This window comes from Dendropsophus ebraccatus, chromosome 13 (assembly GCF_027789765.1).
Source record: "Dendropsophus ebraccatus isolate aDenEbr1 chromosome 13, aDenEbr1.pat, whole genome shotgun sequence".
NCBI classification, from domain to species: domain Eukaryota; kingdom Metazoa; phylum Chordata; class Amphibia; order Anura; family Hylidae; genus Dendropsophus; species Dendropsophus ebraccatus.
The window spans coordinates 60,745,653-60,762,169 of NC_091466.1; the positions used below are offsets into that span (position 1 = coordinate 60,745,653).

The 16,517-nt window shown below is 42.7% G+C and overlaps 1 long non-coding RNA gene across 1 annotated transcript in view; it reads left to right on the forward strand.

Annotated features, from left to right (window-relative positions):
- The first annotated feature begins 300 nt into the window (after positions 1 to 300).
- Positions 301 to 16,517, forward strand: part of LOC138770284 (uncharacterized) — a 59,655-nt gene continuing 43,438 nt past the window's right edge. The window contains exon 1 of the long non-coding RNA XR_011359454.1: positions 301 to 382. This is a non-coding gene — a long non-coding RNA (uncharacterized lncRNA). The remainder of the gene's footprint in view (positions 383 to 16,517) is intronic.

A 16,517-nucleotide genomic window follows, 5' to 3' on the forward strand; every position in this document is an offset into this window, starting at 1 on the left:
CTGCACACTACGGAAATTGTGCGGATAAGCTCCAGCAGATTCCGTGCACGCTCCCGCTTGAACATCTGGTACCTCAGGCTGGGCTGGTTACTGGTAATACCTGTGCATGGCCGTGTTTCAAAAATGGACCGCGGCACAGGCATATCCCTGTGCCGGCGCCGTTCTATTGGTGTTAAAATCTTAAAGCGATGTACCTGCTGGTACATTCGCTTTAATGTTTTGTAATTTTCTTATATACCTTGTGTATTTCAACATGTCTGTTATGCATGACTGGAAGTATTCTTCTTTGTATTCAGGGGATGACTGTATGGCGCTGCACAGTCTTCACTAAGAGATCAAGTGGAGTCTCAGAGATGGACAAACTCCTTACACCGATTTACAGGTAATTAAAAATTTCCCTAACATATCCCTACAGGATACTAGAAATGAGATAATCCTTTCATTAAATACTCTCAGGAGAATAGATTATAAACTGATGCTGATTCTGACACTAAAAAAATGGTGACAGATGCTCTTTGATGTGAAGTAGCTTCATTCTGGCAGCACATTCCTCCAGCCTCTACAAGGAATTGTTTTGCTGTATCAAAAACAACAACTTCCCAAACAACATCCAGAATGCATAAAAATGTCACGAAATTACGAAACTTTCTATGATAAATTAACCCCATCAAATTTGAGCTCCCTGATTTGCCATTATTGTGTGGTGTCCCACCCCGGGTGTTGCATGTGGCACACCTGTCCCAAAAGCCTTTCTCTCAAAGCCTTAGTGGTGATGAAGGTAGCATTTTCTAATTGCGGCACTAGATGTCAGTATTTTCTATGTGAGTTCTTTTATGTTGCACAGCTGAAGTGAGCAAAGGGTTACTGTCTTGTATGTATCATCTATTTTGCTAACCAATGGAGATACTTGTTTTCTTTCTGCCTGTCATTGCTCTCCTTTCTTCTCGCGCACATTCTTTCCACCACTCACAGGGACTCTTACACACCCCTGGGGAAGTAGTCACTTGGTGGAAGGAAGTGTAGTGTTTAGTTTTATCCAGATTCTCGTGGGAGGAGGACACACACAGAGTAGGCATCCCTGCTGAAGTTAGTCAGGGCCTGGCTTCTGCCAGGATCCCTGTCCCGGACAGTCCAGCTGTGTTAGTGCGCTGAGACACACGTGTATGGAGCAACCAGAGACACTTGCTCTTTTTCAGTGTATCTACTAAAGCCACTATGCAGTGCTAGACACTCCTAGAGGGAGGACAAGTCAGAGATAGGCCCAACCCACGCCAAGAACCTCTCAACACAGTGCAGGGGGGTATCCTGATTCAGAGGAACTGACCCAGATAGAGAAAAGGTACCATAACGAAGGTCTGCGTACTATATCTCACAGCACGGGTGACACCAGATCATTTCTGGTACTTAGCTATACCTAGATAACCATGACTGGGGCTTGTGTCACCCTGATAGGACAGGTACCCCGACACTGTAGGGCAGAAGGTGATCAGACACAATAGTCTAAACACGGGCACAAGTATATCTCAAGTCTCTGAAGTATTTTTCTCTAAAGTTCCGGCATATTACTACTTTGAGTTGGGACTCTCCTGACAAACTCCTGTGCACTACACTGCACTTCTCTACTGTAAACACTACAAGCTCCGCTGCATCTACCTTTACTGTATTCTCTACTCAAGTATCTCCGCAGCACAAGTCCAGTTGCACTAAGAGTCTATGCCAAAGATTATTTATTCTGTCAAAGTGTTGTATATTATTCAAGAGATCTGCACAGTAAAGACTGTTTGATTTTTTTCTCTACTGGGACTCAGTCATCTTTCTCTCAGCACCAGCACCTGTACTCTTACAGCCTAACAACCTTAACTCTCCCCTTTTCAGTGGGTGACGGTACCGCTGGTCCGGGTGGGTCAATAGCCACTCAGGACTACCGAGACAAGAGCCCAAGGGACCCATCACAGCCCGGCAGGTCACTGTTCACTGGGGAATAGTACGTACTGGAAAAATGCAAATACAGTAGGGCTATGCGTAATAAGAATGTTTATTGTTGATATAGGCTACTAGTAGTTGACAATCGCTAGCAGTTAGCAGATAATAGGTCTCCAAAAACGATAATTATGTACAATTATATACAAAAAGAGACAATAACTTTGTCCGTTGTCATCAGACAGTCAGTATAAGTGCCGTTCGTCTCTTGTATATGACAAATGTCAGTCACAATGACCTCTGTCACAGTCCGTCACAAAAGTCAGAATGACCCGTGTCAGAAGACAATTATTCGGTGACCTGTTCGGTCCCAATGGAAAATGATAGACCCCTGTCGGTCACTACAGCCCCAATCGGCTTCAAAATTGACCTATTTCGGTCACTACAGCCAAATCCAGCAGTTACAAACTAAATGCTGCCATACACCCGTACTCAACGCGTTTCAGTCAACCTGTATCATTGACATCATCAAGAGTGTGTAGGTGCTAAGTAACATATAGCAATAATTAAGCAACACATATATCATTGATATGCAAATGTGGTAAATGATGGACACAGGTTCCAACGGTCATACTCACTGTCCCACGAGATTAGGATTGGGGCCAGCAAGATCCAGTATAGCAGTGGCTATCACCGATCTAGGTCCCCAATGTCCCTTGCGTGGTGAGTATATATGCCGATATAGTAGTCCGGTGGTGTCCTGGTTGTGTCCAAGTAGTGAGGAGATGTTGGTGCTCCAATCTTCTGCAGATTGTATTATTAAGAAGATTTAGCTATATTCTGATGCATTTTATGAAATTAAACATATTTCAAATATAGAAGCATCTCTGAAACTGTACTGTATGCTAGATATAGGCTTATTAATCCCCCACCCATGTGCTTGCATTATTTTAATATTCTGGTGTCCTTGGTTTACGACCTACGAAAAAGGGTCAGGCATGCTCAGTCCAACTACAATCTACAGGAAATTTACTCGCAGTTGGTCTCAATTAGCCTAAAGACAAGGGGGATTGTGGGAAAATGTTTGCACTGTTGCATGGCAACAGCAGGGTCACAGTCCAGAGAGGAAACCAGGAAATGCGCTCCGGTAGATAGACAGCACACCTAGAAATAGACTAGCCCAGTGCTTCTCAAACTTTTTCCACTGGAGCCTCACCTAGCAGACCAAGACGATGCCTGATCCTCACCAGACTGACCAAGAGGGTGCCTGGGCCTCACCATCTGTAGTGAAAGTCCATTTATAAGCTGAAAAGAATGCTAGGGCTACCTTTCACCCATCTCCCATACTAGATACTAATAAATTAAGTACAAAATAATCTCCCCCTATATTTCTAATTTAGTTGTTGCTGTCTATCTGCCGGAAGGCCCTCCTAACTGGCCACCCACCCTTCTCCCTTTGGTTTGTTCAGGGTGCTCCGGCAGACAGACAACACATCTAAGTTAGAAATTTGTATTGCTCTCAAGGTGGGGTTGGGGGGTGGGAAGGTGGGGAAGAGGGGGGTTGGGTTATAATTGTTCACTAAGCCTAGAATGGTGTTTAATATTAAACCCCTATAGAGCACATTTCTTAACCCTCTCTTAATATGTTGGATGATTGATATGGGGTATAAGGATGTGACTTAGCATAGAAGATTTTCTGTCTAGGATAGGTGTAGAATTCGTCCGATCTGGCTGGTTCTCAGTATATCTTATAGGATGTATGCTAGGCTTGGTGTAACTTTTTCTTGTTTATGATCATTTTAATGTATTTTGGAATTGTGTCTTTCTTTTGCAATAAAAGATTACTAAAGTAAAAAAATTTAAAAAAAGTTAGGTGTAGTGTCTGTCTGCCACAGTGCCCCTAGCCACCCTCCTCCTGCAGTGGTTTCTTTCACCCGCACTGCAAGTCACTTTACTCATTGGCGTGACATGTCCCCAACTGTCTTGGAAGAAGTCTTTGTGGTGGGGGTGCTGGGGTCGAGTTGTTTGTATGGCTGGGGGATCATGTATTTGTTTGTATGGCTGGGGGGCTGAATTGGGGTCTGGTGGTGGATGTTGGATGTTGTCTGGATGGGTGGGAGGCTGTAGCATGTGTAGGAGCTGTATGTCTCCTTTAGTAGCCGAAAAAAGTTTTGCACAGGGCACCATCTACCCTAAGGCCCGCCCTGATGATTAGGTGCAATGGGGAAGCTGTATGCCGGGGAAGCTATGCGGCGTTGTGGCAGCTAAGTGGGTTTAGGGTCACTTGGCCAGGAGTGGTGTTGGAACCCACCCCGGAAATGGGCATTGCGCTTGAGGTAGAATGGTTAACCTAAGTGTAAGGTGTGGGTGCAGGTCTGACACTTCAAAAATAGAGCAGAGTCCAAGGCTTAACCAGAATAACAGTTTACTGTAAATCCTTACTGCAATACAAGATAAGGCTATGTTCACACTATGTATGAGACCGGCCGTTCCGTGACCCCGGCCGGGTCACGGAACGGCCGGTCTCTGGCCGGATCATCTCGGCCGGTACTTAAGTACTGGCCGGGTGATCTTTCCGGCCGCAGAGCTCTGATGTGGGCGCATCAGCGTGCGCCCGCATCAAAGCTTCCCATAGCCCACAGTGAAGCGAGCGGCTGGAGCTGCTTGCTTCACTGTGTGAACTGACAGGTCTTTCTGCGGCCGGAATTCACCTGTCAGTTTTTTCTGTCACCGCACGGGATCCCGCCGGAGCGTATACGATGTGTGTAGTTTTACGTAGTGTGAACATAGCCTAATACTGGCAAAAACTTGAGGAGCAGGTGCTGGTGACAGAGGAAGGGTAGAGTAGAGTTTGAGGTTGCTTGGGAAGTGAGTATGGGGACCGTCTTGTGGGCCTTTTCAAGTAGTAGTGTACTCTGCCAGGATGAGCTTGTGGTAGAATGCAATGCCCTGGCCCCTAGGGGCCACTCCGCAGTGTAGATGGTGCTAACAGGCAGGAACCGGTGCAGCTGTAGGGTATAGGGTTGTCACAGTGTAGGCACGAGGGTGATACAGCTGGAAACCGGGCTCCTGACCATGCGGGAATACTGGGCATGCGATTCCTCGTTGTCCTTAGTCAGGGCACCAATTATCACACCAATGCCAAGGTTCAGAAACAATGGTAGTTGTATATTTATTGTAACGGTGGTAACTAGTAGTAACAGTCTCTCCGGATGCAACCGGGTATAAGGCAAACTTGAATAAGGCAGAGTAATGGGTGATGCTGCAATAGGCTGTGAGAGTAGCGTACTGAATGATGGGAGTAGTAGTGAAACTGAAGTTGAGATGCTGGGTGGAATGAGACTTGAATGAAATACTTGCTGTTGATGATTAGAGAAGATGATGAGAAGAATGACTGAAGAATCGACACCCAGATGAGAATCTTGAGACTTGAGACAGGAACACAGCCAGTGGACTGGAGCAGCAGAGCACACGCAGGCCTCTCTCTTAGCAGGGAGAGAGGACAAACACACAACCTATTCCCTATGTGGTAGGGAATAGACTCACAACTTGTCTCCTGAAGGTGGAGGACAAGACTGAGGTAGAACAGGAAGTCACATGGTAACCCCAGCCAAAGCTCGATGACCATTGGAGTTACCATGGAAGCAGGGCACAGTCACGTGACATCCAGCCATTGCATCATCACACCATTAGGCATATACAGAGAAATATACATGAGAAGTACCATACTTGAACACTGGGGGGCGACATAATACCATTAGGCACTGATGACTGAATAGATATACAATAAATGAATGGAATAGCAGACCTGAATACTGAGAAGGGTAACACAATACACACAGTTTGCAGTGGGCCATAGCTTTCCAGAACAGAACTGGTTATAATACAAGTGCGAGCATGAGAAGGGCTGTTCTGGGACACTGCAAGAAGAGTATAGAAGAGAAGAATACCTGTATTCACATTTAAATAGTGTGCTATCTGACTGTCTTCTGCCCAGCTTGTTCAGCGAGTGCCAAGCTGGGTAGTGCGAGCCCCAGGCCTTTACAACTGTGTGTAGCAGACTTTCGGAGGCTTTCTACAAGAGCCGTACGCTAGTCAGTAGGATACGTCAGCTTCACCTCTTTGTCCTACTGAGGGTCAGTACCTAGCTGTGGTTACTGCCCTGAAAATATAGGAGAGGGATCCCAGGCATGGATAAGATTTCCTTAGAGGACGGCTACCCCTCCTAAAGGTTTAGCACTGCATACTGGAACAAGTTACTTGCTTAGAAGAACTTTCTCTGGCTGTGTCTTAGTCCCTCTACACCAACTGAAGACTAGAAACTCCCCCCACCAGGAACTGACCTCCCTTTTATAGAGGCATAATTAAGCTTCCCTGTGATTGATGGGGTTGTAGAGGAGAGGAGAGAGAAGAAGTGTAACTGACAGGAAAGTGTGGGAAAAGCACCTGCATCTGCAATTGGTTAAACAACAACATGTGACATAACAGTTAACCCATGGCTTCCCTTCGGCTGTGCTTTGGTCAATACAGACAATAAATAAGACAGTGACATCTAGTGGGGAAAATACATAACACATCTACTTCATCCCCTTTAGTGCAATGCCTGACAGAGGCACTTTACCCAGGTGGAATAAAACTTAGTAGACCACTCATACTGGGACACTACAGGGAGACAAACCGTACAGTGATATAAGTTACTATGAAAACATCCCATGGGCTTCTTATACGGTAGGCACTTATGTAATGCCGCACTATGTGTCTGAATCCCACTACATCTTTACAAAGGGATATATATATATACCGTAGAAGCAGCAGATGTGAGATTTCATACAGAAACATCAGGTTTCGCACTTTTCTGATTTCCAGCTGATGGAAAATGTCTATTTTTTAATATAAATGCCAACACTATGGCCTGGATTCTGCCTCACGCTGAGTTTCTTATTTGATGCCAGAGATCGTTTCTCATTATGGGAATAGGAGTCATTGGGGCATGGCCTGTAATGTGATAATATTTTGCATTTATAAATTCCAAAGCAGGAAAAGAAACATGGCTGGAGAGAAAGACCCATGAATATTCCATCTTATTGGTAAGCCTTTAAAATCTGCTACATTACCATCAAACAAGGAAAGGAGGATGTATCCTGCTGACCTGAGCATTGCAGGCAAATCGTATGCCGCAATGTCATACCTTTCTTTAGGGCATCTTTCACTTGACAAATCTATGAGGCCCAAACAATGGCTGCATTTCCACCCACTGAGAGCCTTCCAGGTTTTAAAGTTTATAGGCAGTATGCATAAAACCTATACCACGACTTCTTATTCAATGCGAACGATTTGTGAATGAGCAACGATAAAAATAGGTCCAGGTCTTATTAAACGATCAACGATTTCTCGTTCCATCGTTAATCGTTAACTGCTATTCAACCGAACGATTATCATTTAGATTAGAACGATAATCTGAACAATAATTGTCCGGTGGAATAGGGCGCTTATACTAGTGTACGAGTGTAAATGGAGGAGGGGGGAGTTACAGCAGACCCATGCTATTAGAGGGGAGAGGCAATAGGGAGACCATGCAGCAGTGTGCAGGGTGTAATATGATTCAGTCTCTATGCTCCAGAACAGTGCAAATGTATTAACGGGGGTTACCTTAATAAGACAAACTCTTTAAAGAGACTCTGTCAGGAGGTTTATTCTGTCCTATCTCAGGGTAGCATAAACTAGTGACAGAGAAGCTGAACAGAATGATGTATCACTTACATTGTTCTGTGCAGCTGATCCAGAGAGATCCTTCTGAATAACATGGACAATAGGTAGTCCTCTCTATTATGTGCATGAGCTCAGTAGTCCTGGATATTCATGAGAAGCAGAAAACTCTGCCGACCAGCTGCCGATTAGCTTTTATCTATCCATGTTGTGTACAGGCAGTCAACTGGGGGGAGGGGTGTGGCAAAAATCATATTCTCCCGCATATTAGGAGAACGGCTGAACAAAATTATGGAAGTAATACACCGACCTGCTCAGCATTTTTGTCACTAGTTTATACTGCCCTAACTTAATGCAGCTTAAACCTAGTGACAGATTCTCTTTAAGCACAATTAAGTATTTAGCACTAGTTGTGAAGTCCCGGAACCAAAATTATGATCTAAAATAGGATAAGGATTAGAGCAACTATAACTTATAACGAAGAAACATCACGATTCTCTCCAGCTCACTTAAAATGCAATCTTTTATTCATATATTATTAAAAGGCCGACGCGTTTCGGGCTGGCTTGCCCTTAGTCATGGCTCTGTTTACTCGGGTAAGAAAACGACTCACAAATATGGAGACCACCACCCAAGAATGGTAATTATAGGGGACTATCATAGTCCATTCCCCATAGTGTTAAATCGATAGCGGCGTGTGTGGCCACGTTATAGCTTATAACATTGGCCCAATGCCACAATTTGGATGTTACTTCCCACCATTGTCAGTTTATTCTGTCATTTATTTGCTCTTCTATTCAGTGGAGAGAAACGACTTACAAGAATGTTGGGCTTTCATGCTCAGTAGATGCCCAGCTCCAACCAGGAATGTTCTGGGACAATGTTTGACTCATTTGATGAAGAGCAGCCGCTGCCTTAGGGTGTGCTCTGTGGGCTGTAGGGCTGGAAGGAAAACATTAAAGTACTCTGGTGGAATTTTTTTTTTATTGTCAAATCAATTGGTTTCAGAAAGTTATATGGAGTTATTTGTAATTTACTTCTATTTAAACATCTCCAGTCTTCCTGTACTTATCAGCTGCTGCATGTCCTACAGGAAGTGATGTATTCTTTTCAGTCTGACAAGGTGCTCTCTTCTGACATCTCTGTTCGAGACAGAAACTGTCCAGAGCAGGAGAGGTTTTCTATGGGGATTTGCTGCTGCTTTGGACAGTTCCTGACATGGACACAGGTGGCAGCAGAGAACACTGTAAGCAACTGAGAAGAAAACAACATTTCCTGCAGGACATACAGCAGCTGATAAGTATGGGAAGAATTGAAATTTTTTAATATAAGTAAATTACAAATCTATATAACTATATATACATATATATATGTTTTTTTTATATACTATATAAGATTTTCACTGAATAATCCCTTTAAGGAACTTCAGATTCCCAGTAGATAATGAAAGATGAATAGAAGGTAAGTAAGTTATATATCATTTTAGTATGGGGCTTCCCAGTCATTGAGCAGAATGATGGCTGCCAGCTCTCATCCTTATTAACACGATTTTCGTCTCTTCTACCAACTCAACAGCTGCTGCTAATTTTCATGTGGAAGCTTCCGGGTCCCCACTGACTCCAGAAATAGTGTTATAAATCTGTGTAACTAGGTAAATTCTGACAATGTCACCTCTGGAAATACCATTCACCCTTGTATCTGGTGCAGGGAACAGACACTCAATGTCCCCGGCTTATTCTGCAGGGTACGGATGAAAGTCAGATGTCCAGACAGATTATCGTGGCTATAATTCAGCAGCTGTCATGTGACTGATTCTGGCTAACGTTTATCGCTTGCGTATACTGAAGTACTCTTAAAGTACTGAAGTACTCTGAAATTTTCTTAAAGGGAAGGAACACCAATGAAATGTAGCAGAGTTGGCAGTAGCTGTTATTGCTGCGATCTATGACCTACAAAGGTCACTGGCATGGAGGGTCTGTGAACGCATTTCACATGTCTGCAACAAGATGCACCAAGTAGCATCCATACCTGTCATGTCAGCTCTCAAACAGATGATGTCAGTAGAGATGATGGAAAATCACCACCTGTCCCCTTTGTTTTGGGAGAGAAAAGCTGCAGCTTAAAGGGGTAGCCCAGCAAAAAAAAAAAATATTTTAAATCAATTGATGCCAGAAAGTGCCAGAGATTTGTAATTTACTTCTGTTATAAAATCTCAAGTCTTCCAGTACTTATCAGCTGCTGTATTGTCCTGCAGGACGTGGTGTATTCTTTCCAGTCTGACACAGTGCTCTCTGCTGCCATCTCTGTCTATGTCAGGAACTGTCGAGAGCAGTAGCAAATCCCCATAGAAAACCTCTCGCTCTCCAGACTGGAAAGAATACAGCACTTCTGGCAGGGAATACTGCAACTGATAAGTACTGGAAGTAAATTACAAATGTCTGGCAGTTTCTGGCACCAGTTGGTTTGAAAGAATTATTTTTTTAATGAACTACTCCTTTAATCCTCCTCTCCATATAGAGAATACTGAAACACTTGTCCATGCTGAATGTTCCTGTTTATGGGGAGGAGGAGCAACAGACAGGAGAGATAACTGATGACTAATCTATTGTTCAGACATCAGTTATTCAAGGTGTATAGCCAGCTTTAAGTGTACCATGGGGTTTTCTGGTTTTAAACCTAACCACCGATGGGCAAAGTAAACCTAACCACCACAACCACCTCTCCCCAAGCAGAATGACATCCTTGTATATTACTGGTCTCAGTAGTCACCCATTAAGAGGTAAAACATTGTCCGACACAATGTATACAGACATTGCAGAAAACACAGACTATAAAATGAAGGCACAAACACACTTTTTGGTGTTTAGATGGCCACAGCTAATTACAGGACTAAAACAATCACAGGAGTCAGGGGAAGTGCTTTTTTTAACTTTATTATTATTATTTACACATTTTTGCACACTTAATTCAATGCCATGAATGTATAACTTACAACTACAAGTCCTGGCAAAACTATGAAAATTGTGCAACACAAAGCCAAACCTCGACTCAAAGAGTCATCCTCCAGCACACAAGAGAGGAAAAACCACCTGTGGAGGAAACCTTTAGGCAACCATGGCTGAAGGATTGCCCTTCCTTTGGGCTTAGAGGGTTAATGCCAAACAGTAACTCATCGAATGATCAAAGGTGTCCTTTATTCAAGGGAAGGGAGAAATCATAGTGGTAGAGGGTTTTTCTGGAGATAGAAGGCTCGACCTCGTAATCTACCATAACCAAGTCATGTACCACATAAACATTCTTGTGCTCTGCCAGTGTCCTTCAGCAGTGTCCTCCAGATCCCCCCGCTAAACAATCATATCGCCAGAGTACCCCTTTAACATTAATTTGAGTATTTTGCTTGTTTTGTTAGAGGTCAGAAAACTCCTTTAAGTAAACCACCTTGACAAACTTTCCTGGTATTTTTACCACTGTCCTCTATTTAGGATGAAAACCAACATTTGTGAATAAAGCACCAGCATCAATTCACAAACCTGTGATTCTCCAGATCCACTAACTACAAGGTCTATCACAATGGAACTTGTAGTTTTGCAATGGCTGAATAACTTCTGGTTGGGGAACACCACACACTTACCGGAGGATTCTACCTCTACATTTGTATTTTCCTCAATTATTTTCATGCCTAATTGAACAAATTATAAGTGGAAGCTGCAGCTGACATCAAACAAATACATGGATTGAAGTGTTCTTTCCCTGATTCTCATGTGATGTTCACTGTTTTCTGGGAACAGCCTCTCTGGTCTGTTTTCAGCTTCATTTTCATGCATGAATAGAAGTTTTCCTGTGCGCCCACTCACAAGCCTCAGTGAGAACACTGTATACAGCGTTCACTGTGTCTGTACAACTTGTGTACTAAACCTCCTACAGCATGTGCGATGACGTACAAAAAAAAAAAAAAATTGATTGTGTTTGAAGAGAAATGGGTAGTAATCCTACATAGCATTACATCCATTACGAGTTCAGTTTGCAGTCCTAGTTCTGTGTCCACATACCCTGGTCGAGGCATAGTATAACCTGCCAAAGGCATGACTTTTGGATATGGGGTGGACCCTCACTTCCCCTTGAAACAACTCCAACAACAGTAAACACAGACTATAAAATGAAGGCACAAACACACTTTTTGGTGTTTAGATGGCCATAGCTTTTTTTCAAATCACAGGACTAAACAATTGCAGGAGTCAGGGGAAGTGCTTTTTAATTTCAATACCATGAACGTATAACTTACAGCTACATGTCCAGGCAAATCCATGAAAATTGTGCTAAACAAAACTAAACCTCGACTCAAAGAGTCATCCTTTAGCCCACAGGAGAGGAAAAACCACCTGTGGAGGAAACCCCTAGGCAACCATGGCTGAAGGATTGCCTTTGCTTTGGGCTTAGAGGGTTAATGCCAAACAGTAACTCATCAAATGAAAATAAAATGGATATTGTCATTGCATATGGTACTATACAAAAACAGACAATATTTACAATAATACCTGAAGTATTACACTTGTAAAAAGAGAATCAGTTGTAAAGTAAAGATCAAAAAAAGGAGGGTGGGATGGAAATGTTTTTCTACAGATCTTCTTGTAAGAGAGAGGAAGGGAGAGACAAGACAGGAGGTTATATCTATTTCTAAACCCCACACTCCTCGTAGCAATACATTAGGCATATACTCCTCCTTTTCAAAGCAGAAGTCCTGCGTGGGGGCAAAAAAATCACTATGGGCAGGGGGGAGTGAAAAGATAAAAAAACAATATGCTTATCTCTCCCCAAGCATGCGATGCATCACAGAGCTCCCAGAGCTTGCTGTCTATCATCCTCTCCCAGGTTTCAGGTACCTTTATGACCCGGCTTCAACATCACAGATAAGTAAGATTTAGCCCGCTCAGCCAATCAGTGACTGCAGCAGTGTCCTGTCCCAATGACTTACTAGTCATTGCTCCCACTAGCCAGGAACCTACTCCACACTGATGAGGGGCAAAAATCCCGAAACAGCTATCTGTGGATGGATACCTTGCTTAGGTGGTTTCCTTAATTGGAGACATTCCTTGGCTTCGTTGTTCTTTCCCAGATGAAGGTCTGGCTAGTTCACTGACGTCGAGACACGTGATGGTGTCTTTGCAGTGTTCTTTTGCATATTTGCTGTCCCATTCACTGACTGGCTTAGCGGGGCATCCGTCAACTGGGTCGTGACATAGCCGGCGGGGACTGGAATGAAACACGGCGCTGTGTGGACACCAGGACAGGTGACTAGGACTCTTAACCCGAAAAAAGTTTTTGGCCCGGCGCCGGACTTCGCTTTTAAGTTCATACCATTAGACAGACAAGACTGCAGGGGCTAATGGTCCCCCACTCCCAAAGTCATGTTCCCAAAGTCAGTTGCTTAGGGTACAGTTTTTTCTTCTAATCTTGCATAGCTCCTTAAAGTGAATCTTTAACTAGGTTTATGCTGCCTTATCGGTGTATTATTTACATCATTCTGTTGTGCTGTGCCACACCCTCTGCCCTCCAGATGTTGAGTGACAGCTCTCTGCCTATACAGTATAGACAGACAACTGCCAATCAGCAGCCGGTGTGTTGAGTGTGCTGATGCTCATGAATATCCAGGACTACAGATCACACACACATAATAGAGAAGACTAGTTTGCCATAAGTTGTTATTAGTAAAGGGGATATCTCCGAATCAGCTGTATAGAACAATGTAAGTGTTACACTGCTCTGTTCAGCTTCTCTGTCACAACTTTTTGCTACCCTGAGATAGGACAGCATAAACCTGCTGACAGACTCTCTTTAAATTTGTTTTAATTTTCTTGAATGGTTTTTTTTTTACATTAAATGTTTTATTAAAGAAAAGAGTACAAAAGGCAGGTATTGAATGGGTTTTTTAGATTATCGGGTGAAGTCATTTTTTTCCATAGTCTCAATCTAGAATGCAGACGGTCATATATTCTTTTTCCAACCTTTTAACGACTTGACCAGTGTGCTGATCTGTGCTTTAAGAGCATGAGAATAACTAGGGATTGTTAGATTAAGTAATGTTATATGACCATTATGGGACCATGAAAACTGACCCAGTTTAATGTGCCTTTTATATTACCAGTCATGAACATCTGAAAATTAGATGATAATTCTCCGAGCTCTGCTGACAGGGTGCAAAGACTTTAAATGAATCATTTAAATAAGGTGAATACATTTAAATGAATTGAGGGAAGTAAATGCAAGGACTATGAGATTATAGAAAAATGAATCTGAGCATTGAAAAAAAAAGTACAGGCAGATACAGACCTGGCTTTGTTATAATGGATCAAGGAAGAAGACGCAGCTCACCTGTAAACTGCAGCTAATATATATATTTTTACTGGAAAATTCAAGCTGAAGCCTAATGTCAGGTTCACACAATGTCATATTGTGTCACAGAGTCACAGTCTGATTGCATGTGGCCTGCTTTAGTGATAGCAGAATATGATACAGATGTTGCTGGAACTTTAACTGATCCCTTGAAGGACCACTAGGGAAGGGGCAGAACCACATTAAAAATGGTAAGCTAAGCAATATATAGACAACTACTATATAGTTGTCTGTGCTGTCAGCCAGTAGCATCTCTAAAATTGGGAATCCAGGGAACATGCCCTGCAATAGATGCTTTCAATTGTATCTGCATCCTCAGAAGGGAGACAGACTACTAATTAGGGTACAAAGGGAGCCTAACTACAGTAGGGGGAACTATTTGGGGGTGCAGCTACTGTGGAAGGGCAAGAAAAGGGGTTAACTACAGTTTAGGGGCACAAAGGGGAGCCTAACTACAGTGTGGGGGTACAAATAGGAGCCTAACTATAGTGTGGGGGTGCAACTACTGTGTAAGGGCAAGAAAAGGGGTTTACTACAGTTCTGGGGGAACAAAGGGAAGTTTAACTACAGTGTGGGGGTTCAAATGGTATCCTAACTACAGTGTGGGGGTACAAAAAGGAGCCTAACTACAGTGTGGGGGTGACTATTTGGGGGTGCAACTACTGTGTGAGGGCAAGAAAGGGGTTAACAACAGTTCAGGGGCACAAAGGGGAGCCTAACTACAGTGTGCGGGTAACTATTTGGGGGTGCAACTACTGTGTGAGGGCAAGAAATGGGGTTAACAATAGTTCAGGGGCACAAAAGGGAGTCTTACTACAGTGTGGGGCTACAAAGGTGAGCCTTACTAATGTACAAAGGAACATAATGTGGGACCAATTGCTGTATGTGGGCACAAGAGGGTTTTAGTTACAATGTGGGGGATAAATGCGGCCTTAAGTACTGTGTGAGGCAAAAAGAGAGACAAACTACTCTGTGAGAGTGCCAAAAGGGCCCTTACTGTAGGGGGAAAAGTTGGAGATGGGCTAACTACAGTATAGGGGCACAATAGGGGGCCTAATGACTGTGTAGGGGCTTCTAATAACTGTCTAGGGGGCTACATAGGGGGACTAAGTACAGTGTGGGGACACCAATAAAAGCCCTACAACTGCTATGGAGCACAAATTGGAAGCATAAGTACTGCATATGGGCACAAAAAGGGGCCTAATTACTGTACGGGGCACAAATGGATCCTAATGATTATATGAGGGACACAAAAGGGGCCAAACTTCTGTATGCAAGCAGAAAGGAACTTTCTGGAACTGACCTCCAAATCTGTCTGTCAAATCCATTCTCATACCAGTGCTTAAAGTTTTATTTGAAGTTATCTTTACAATCTTTCATAAAACTAGCACAGCGTTCTGCGGGAGAAATCGTGTTAGAAGCTTCTAGATTGAGTCACAGCAGCTCCCAGTGTTTTATATGACAACAACCTCCCTGAATATCTGTATATAGTAGCAAAGGCCACAAGAGGTTTATTTCACACATTTAGCTTTAACCTTCAATAAGTTGACATCTTCAGCCTTGATGTAAGGTGGGGTTAAAGTTCCTGCTACTACTGCAAGACTGTCACTTAAATGGTAGTCAGTCAGGTTACTGTTACACATAGGAAGAAAGCAGACGGGAAGATTGTTCATAAGATAACTGACTGAACACATGATAACACAGCAGATCATTTCCACTAACTTCCCCTTAGGAAAATTAGGAATTATTACAGTTTGTCACGCTGCTATTTTCTCTTGAAATAAGGATTGCACAAGAATGAAATGAGGGTCATTCGGTTTACTATTAAATCTATAATAAATAATCATATAATATAATAAATACATATATATACTATAATAAATAAATGTCATATAATATAATAAAAATATATAATAAATATATATAATATAATAAATATTTATATATAATAAATTAATAAATAAATATTTATATGATATAATAAAAATTTATTTTACTTTTGCATAGATCCATATTTATCAAGTTTCAGGTTTTCTCATACAGCATACAGTTAAAAAGGGAATATCCAGGAGTTTAAAAACATAGCTGTCTTTTGTTTGTTTGTTTTTGCAAAAACAGTGCCCCACTTGTCCTCAGGTTGTGTGTGCTGTTACACCTCAGCTCCATTTGCTTCAAAGGATACACAATACCACTCCCACACTGAGGAAAAGAGTGGTGCTGTTTCTGGAAGAAAGCAGCTATTTATTTCTGTTTCCTGGATACTCCAGAGGAAATATGTTTTTAAATCAGCTTGTATCAGAAAGGTATACAGCTTTTTAAATTACTTTTAAAAGTACTCTTCCAGTACTTATCAGCTGCTGTATGTCCTGCAGGAAGTGATGTATTCTTTCCAGTTCGACACTGCGTCCTCAGCTACCACCTCTGTCTGTGACAGGAACTTTCCAGAGCAGAAGCAAATCCCCATAGAAAACTTCTACTGCTCTAGACAGTTCCGGACATGG